Source organism: Canis lupus, chromosome 5 (genome assembly GCF_048164855.1).
Source record: "Canis lupus baileyi chromosome 5, mCanLup2.hap1, whole genome shotgun sequence".
Lineage (NCBI taxonomy): Eukaryota > Metazoa > Chordata > Mammalia > Carnivora > Canidae > Canis > Canis lupus.
The window spans coordinates 28099489-28107698 of record NC_132842.1 but is presented as its reverse complement, the minus strand read 5'-3'; positions in this window follow the sequence as shown (position 1 = coordinate 28107698).

Sequence of the window (8210 nt, the reverse complement as noted above, 5' to 3'; positions counted from 1 at the left end):
AGATGTGTGTCACTGAGCAAAGTTCTGATCAAAGCTGGTGGCGAGGCAGCGAGGGGTCACAGAGCGTGCCCATGCCTAATTGCTGGGCTGCGTACTAAAGGAAGTTGGTAATAAAAGGCCATTAACGACCAGCCTTTCCGATCAGTGAAGCAAAAATACAGAGAAATTATATTTATCAACTGACCATTTGAAGGAAAAGCCTCAGTGTAAATGTTTTTTCCTCCTCTTCCAATTCCTTGCCTCAAGAAGTGAAAGAAAACCACAGGATATGCAATCAATCCAACCGTAGATAGTATAGCATCCACAAAATGTACTCTTTAGAGGATAAAGGGAAAGGGTATTGTTAAAGGTTTCTTCCCTGAAGCATCATGTACAATTCATCTAAGTTTTTGAGAACACGAATTCGTTAAGGAAAGATTGCTGCTGTACAAGACACACAGTTGTAGAAGTTTACTCTGTAAATCCACTCTCACAAAGCGTTTATAAAGTGTGCAGTATCTCCACAAGAGCTCTCTCCTGCTCTTTCTCATCAACAGTCTTCCCTCCACTGGTACCCTTTCCCTTCTGATGCCCCTCAAACTTTGGGGAGAAAAAGCAGATTGAGTCTTTGTGTTTACTATCACAGTTATTACATGCAAGGTCACCTAATATTGCAGCTATAAACTCAACTCTGTATGTAGGCAGCAGAGCAGTGGTGCTGAGCTGCACGTGGAGCCTTACCAGCGCTTATAGCAGCCTGATTAAATGTTGGCTGTCATTTCACCCTTCGACACAAGTAAATAATGATCCAAGTCATAATGGACTCATTGGTTAGCCTTATTAAATAAGCTGCACAAATTATAGTTGCTATTTTCATCTCAATGTTTATTAGGGCATTATAATAGGGTTTATGCAATGGATTAAAATGATAGGAGCAATGTCCACAATAGCCAAATAGCCTCGGTGTCCATCGAAAGATGAATGGATAAAGAAGCTGTGGTCTATGTATACAATGGAATATTCCGCAGCCATTAGAAACTACAAATACCCACCATTTGCTTCAACGTGGATGGAACTGGAGGGTATTATGCTGAGTGAAATAAGTCAATCGGAGAAGGACAAACATAATATGGTCTCATTCATTTGGGGAATATAAATAATAGTGAAGGGGAATGAAAGGGAAGGGAAAAGAAATGGGTACGAAATATCAGAAAGGGAGACAGAACATGAAGACTCCTAACTCTGGGAAACGAACTAGGGGTGGTGGAAGGGGAGGAGGGCGGGGAGTGGGGGTGAATGGGTGATGGGCACTGAGTGGTCACTTGACGGGATGAGCACTGGGTGTTATTCTGTATGTTGGCAAATTGAACACCAATAAAATATAAATTTATTATTAAAAAAAAAGGATAGGGCCTCTTCCTAAGGAGAAAACGAAAATCAAAACCCCATACATACCAAATTTTGTTTTGCACTTTAGGGCTTCATTGTCTGACCTCCTAATGCTCTTCTGTGAATGTCTAGGGGTCCATGAAACACAAGTAAACAACCACTCAATGAAAAGCAAAGGGAGCTTGAACTTAGGACGCTAGGAGAAGTGCCTGCAGATATATTTTCCCGTTCATATCGCTCCATTTTTAATAACTTAGTTTTTGACAATTATTATCACTTACAAATAAGTAATCACTTTATATTGATTTTCATCTACCTTAACACTTAGTCTCTTTCTCCAGAGTATCACAGGATTTTGACATTAGTAGAATTACCAACATTGAACAAACTGGAAAATTTTGCTTTAACTGCAATCCTACTTTGATTTCACAGAGATGATTTATTACAGGACATTTAACTGATGGCACCTGTGTCCTAAAAGTTAAAGCATTGTTAAATAATGAAAACAGTTTGACATAGACACATACACAATCTTCTGTATAACCCCAAACACTTCTTCATCCCTTTCTGCATTAATTTTTTGTTGTTGTTAGTTTTGAGCATTTACGTGGCAATACATATTGGTAGGTACACTGAAAGGTTATTCTCTAATTGGGAAATAAGCTGGCATTCTCACCACATGAGACTCTGTAGAAAGTAAGGAACTTTCTATCTAATGAACACACTGGAATATCACTAGCTGCTTCAAAATATGTTGTTATTAAGAAGAGAGCAATCAAAAAAAAAAAAAAAGGGGGAGAGAGAGAGAGAGCAATCAGACTCAACTTGCTGGTAGCTCTTCTCTTGCCTTGCTCTCAACGTCCCCTACCTGTCTTTCCCCAATCTCAAATTAGAAAGAAAAAAACAAAAAGCACCAAAAAAAAAAAAAAAAAAGAAAAAAAGAAATCAGAAAATGATCTCATCTTTGGTATTTCTTAAGTATTTTACTCATCCCTTCTAAGAATGCTGGCTATATTTAAACATTTGTATAAATGAACGAAGAAGTTCTCACTTTGATCCAGGAAGAATTTCTGATGACAGCATATACAGATGTTTAATTTTTCAAAAGGACTAGATTATAGATTTTTGCATAAGGTGTTCTTTCTTTAAAAATATCGACAGTTAAAAATATATCGACAGTTAATTCAAAATTTTATATAACATTAAGTTAGCCAATTAAAACACTCGGATAGTTTGAATTTGGCTGGAGTGTCACTGTTTAGTCTTGTTCTTTAAACTGTTACTAAACAAGACAACAGGGATAGAAATAACTATGTGTCTTCCTTTTCTTTCTTGCTGTTACCAGGTACTGTGATAATCACTTCCATTCTATCACCAAAGCATGAACTTGAACAATGTTTTCATAAAGTATCCACGTGATAATTAAGTAATATAGAACCGAGATCAAAATGTTCCCATATTATCTTCCTTACAGTTTATGGAGACAGAATGTAATATGTGGTTGTGTATATGAGTGTGGTGGAGAGTTGGAAGATATTGAGCAAGTCTTGAGTCTTTATTGAGCAGGAGCTACATTTAGCAAGAATCTATACTGACCCTGTAAGTTTTGGAGGATTACCAAGATGGTGGCCAAGGCAGTAATTTAGTGTTTGACCCACACTTTGGTTATTTGTGGAAATATGTTCACTGTCTTTTCCTGGAAAGAATGTACCTTTATTCTCATTTTCTTTAGTGGTGTGTCTCATCTCTTGTACAAAAGGAATTTAATAATCAAAATTAAAAACTTCCTTTAGGGTTTTGGATGATGGTGTTCAGTATTCTTCTGAGAGTTGTGGAACTTATGATGTAAAATAGATTCCAACAGAGTCAGAGGTGAGGCATCTGTATCTAATTGACATAAAGACTGTCAACCAATGATTGAAAACGATGTTTAAATTTTAGGTAGTGGGGCAAGTTTTGAGTATTTTAAAAGATGACAAAAATGGTTCTTTTGTACATTTTATACTTTCCAAATATAGAGCTTTGATGTACATAAAGGAATAAATTAATCAATTTTAGTTAGGCATTTTATTAACCAAACAGTGATGAACTCACAAAATATATTACATTTTTTCCCAGTTTTTTTGTTAGGAAATAATATGATCTTTCGAATAGGGTAATGAAAGAAATTAAAATAGTGGCAACCAAACATACAAGTCAGTAATTTAAAGTTTCTCTTTTTCTAGCTTGCTCACTTGCAGATAATCATTACTGATCTGTGATGACCAGAAACAAATTGCCTGAGAGCAATTTGGAATGTGTAGAGTTTTGGAGCTACACTGAGCAGGCTTCAGACCAATGCTCTGCCCTTTACTAGCTGTATGGTTCTGAGCAAGACGTTTAAATTTAGTGGGTCTTGGTTCCTTCGTCTAGAAAAGAGAGACAAATTCTATCACCTCACAGAGTCATGGTGAACAGTAGAAACAGTTTGCATGGCTGAAAATATTAGTCATGATCTATTATTCATGAGAGTCATCTCTATTATGGTTATGCTTAGGATTTAGGAAATGTACCTTGGGAGGCCCATCAAATACTTTTTAGGATTTAATGTATTGGATCTGACCAGTGCCCCTTTTCAATGGCTTTCAAATTTTAGAGCTTTCTAAGAGTAATTTTTTTGGGCACCTGGGTAGCTCAGTTGGTTAAGCATCTGCCTTCAGCTCAGGTTATAATTCCAGGGAATTATAGAATTATAATCAAGCCCCATGTTGGACTCCCTGCTCAGAGGGGAGTCTGCTTTTTCCTCTCCCTCTGCCACTCCCCTACTTGTGCTCTCTTCCTTTTTCTCTCTGTTAAACCAATAAATAAAATCTTTAAAAAAAGAAAATAACTTTTAAAAATGAAAGATAAGGTTTGGGGGTGTTTTTATTTCTTGATTGTATTGATGTTTTTCTTTTGCTATGTAATTTTTGTGTTTTACTATTATGTCTTAGGTTTTTATAGCTTTTTTAGAAAAAGTAAAAACTGTACAAGTAGTGAGATTAAAAAAAAAATAAAATCAAGCTCCTGATTGTAAACACACTCAGAGTAGAAAGAGATTACAATCTTTATTTTACTGTTTCACAGATGACTTACAAGAAGCTTACATTATTGAGGAAGCCAACATGGTAGAAAATAACCTCTTGACATTCTCTCAAAAATGAAAAGGTTGGTTTGTATCCTATTGGAAAATATTTAAATTGTGATCTCTCCAAATCCATACTATTTTTACTTTCCACACAGTAGTGGGTGTATTAAGAACTTTCCACATAGTGTGATTTCAGTAAAATTGTGTCAAATATTTATGTTTATATTCGATTGGTCAAAGGGGGGATACTTGCTCATGTACTGAGAAGTTACTTGCTAATTTGAAAAGATTATATATGTATAATCTTTTTATATATAAAAAGCACATATATACATATATATACATATATATGCTTTTTACTTAAGTGGTAAGCAGAGCAATAAAGTTCAAATGTGCAAATTACAAAGCCTATTATAATTTCAGAACAATCTGATTTAAATAAAGGGAATTAGAGATAATTTTCTAGTTCTACAAATTGGTATACCTGTATTTCATTTCCCACATATCTAATTGACATTTCTACGTATGCTACTCATGTTCTATCTCCACACTTGACAACGTGTAGTAAGTTACATTTTGGTTGTTATTTGTATGCAACTTTGGGGTTAAAGTTTGACCTTGATTTCTCACAGATGAACCCCCAGAGAATTTTTCTATCAGAGGGGCAGCATCATTTTGGCCCTGGAGCAACCTCAAAGTATGTGTGTTTTATTATAGCATGAAAAGTATGTCTTTATGCTCCAAGAATACATATTTTGACAATCTCAGAGGTAAAGATGAATTGCTTATCTTCATTCTTCAGAGACTACAACATTTCAGAGAAAATGAACGGAGTGATAGTAAATTTCTTAATTTTGGCTATCGTTACAATCAATTCAGTTGATTATGTGGCAGCTTGCATTGACTTATCAAGGAGGCACCTGAAGAAGTAAAATTCTCTATTTATTTTAAATTGAACTGATAGATATAGCTTTGAGTTATCCTAGAATTGCTTTTTTTTAATTGCTACCCAAATGAGTGCCGTTAATACCTATGATCTTTTTTTATGAATTCACAGGTATTAATGGATAATTAGAATGTCCAATTCTGCTGATAAACTTTAAAAAATCTTTCTACCATGAATTTTCAATAATAGAAATGAAGAAGGAAAGAAGAAAAAAAGGAAAGAAGGAAGGAATGAAGAAAAGAAGGAAGGGAGGACAGACTGGCTTTATTTTAATTATTCAGTCACACATTATTATTAGAAGGCATTTCATTTTAAATAAAAATTCACTTACATTAACTGGAGACACACACACAAGGGTTTGAAAGGAAGGAAACAGGGCAATTTGGGCAGGTTCCTGCTGCTAATTTGCATCATTTCCCAGCTTTTACAGGTTTCCAATGATCTATTATTATTATTATTCTCAAATAAATAAGTCAAGAAAAGCATTTTCCTGGAAATGAATGTTTATTCTTGAAGCATTATAGTATATTGAAGAATTCTCATAGTCTATGTCAGAAATGCTCTCAAGTAACACAGATAAATAGATTCATGTGTATCATGAATTTTACTTTATAGTTAATAGCTGTAGCTGCTGTCTCCTGGCTATTCAATAGACTGGTGTGTGTGTGTGTGTGTGTGTGTGTGTGTGTGTGTGTGTTTTAAATATCAATTGGTTGTGGGCCTAGCTCAGCTTGTGGGAAGGTAAGGTGGGTAGAATAAGACACATTTAATTCAGGTTTAGGACAGGTTTAATTCAGTACCTGAGCCCAAAATGTGAGGCGCTAAAAAAGAAAGGAAAATGAATCAGTAAAAGGTTTCAAAAACCAAATTAACTAAGGCCAGGAGCAGGTAACAGCTAGTTAATAGAAGAACTAACAAACATTATTTTTCTTCTTTTTTAAAAAAGATTGTGTTTATTTATTTTAGAGAGAGAGAGAGAACGAGCACAAACAGAGGGAGTGGCAGAAAGTGGAGTCCTTGCTGAGCAGGGAGCCTGATGTGGGCTCCATCCCAGGACCCCAGGATCATGACCGGAGCTGAAGGCAGAGGTTTTATTGACTGAGCCCCCCATTTGTCCCCAGAAGATCTACCAAACATTTCTGAGGGGATCTCCAGGGAGCATTATTCCTGAGGTGTCAGGACCCTGCAGAAAGTGAGTCTCTTTTCCATTCCTCACTTGAGGCAAGTCCTAAGGTAACTAGTCAGGAAAGATCTTTCTTCTTCATTGCCCAAGAGACCTGAGAGGGGGACTCAGGGCTGGGTTTGCAGGAGAACTTAAGAAGCCGGTCAAAAAAGGGAGAGTGAGGTTGAGAAGAGGCAAACTCAGGACGGGAAGTGGGGGAAAGACATAAAACCTCAAGTACACATTTAGCTTTATTTCATTTTTTTTTCATTTAGCTTTATTTCAGAAATGATTGATATGGATTCTGTTTCCTATGATATTCTCATATATCCCCATAATGTGCCTGCCAGAGGCTCCAATTGCTCCCATTGGAGCTAGTTTTCGGATCTGCCTTTTGCAATGTCTTACTGTGGCAAAATGGTGCATAGGAGTGGAGGGGTAAAAACTCTTCTCAAAGTCAGAGTTTTAAGAAACACATCTATCTGCCTGGCAACCTGGCAGCAGCAGAAATGACAAGTGGCAAGAAAGGTGTTTTTTTTTTCCTCCCTCCTGGGGTACCCATGACTTTTTTTTTTTTTTTTAGAACAATAGCTTAATTTAGCAAAACTAAAGGATATGTATGGTTAAATTAATGATTTAGTTTACATTCTATGACTAGTGCTTTCTGTGGCCAATTTTATGGGGTTTATTTATTTTTTTTAGGGCTTAGAAACTGTGGGGATGTCTGTGATTTACAGTACCAATTAAGTTCGTTTAAGTGGGGCACATAGGTGCCTCAGTCAGTTAAGCAACAGACCCTTGATTTCAGTTCAGATCATGATCTCAGGGTCCCGAGATTGAGCCCCGTGTGGGGCTCCATGCTCAGGGCAGCGTCTGTTTGAGATTCTCTTTCATTCTCTCTCTCCCCTTCCCTCTTCCTCTTCCCCTGCTTTTGCATTCACATGCAATCTCTCTTTTCTATTAAAAAGAAAGTTTGTTAAAGTAATATTGGGATGCAGTCTGACTTTTTACTGGTAAATAACCCTTGTTATTCACTTTGTGTAGCATCTCTGGGCTTTAGTTTCTCATTTGTAAAATGGCAATAATATTTACTTTATGGAAGTGCAGTAAGGAATTATGAGATAAGCAGAGTATCTTAATTTCTGGTATAGGATAGATAGATGATAAATGGTGCTAATTGTTATTGTCAAGGTTGAGTAAATAGTAAGTGATTTTTTTCCCCCATTCATCCCTTGTACTCAGAAATGAAATTCTTCAATTAAGGATAATGGATACTCTATCTGGATATAATTTAGAAGCTGATCTATAACAGAACATGATGTTATTCTGAATTTCACATTTTTTTTTTAATAAAGGACAAACAGGTCAGACAAAGTAGACCCAGCCTGCTGATGACGTTCACAGTTGGCCATTTATTTAGAAATTATGTGGGACTAGAACAATGTTACAATATACTTCATGTTTGAAGTATATGGAAAACAACAAGACAGACTTTAATAAATGGAATATGGAATTTGGAAACCATTTTGAAAAAAGAAAAAAACAATTGTCCAGAAGCACAACGTCTTGATCTTTATTACAATGGGAATAAAATTCAGCTCAAATTTTCCTTGTGTACCCCCCCCCCA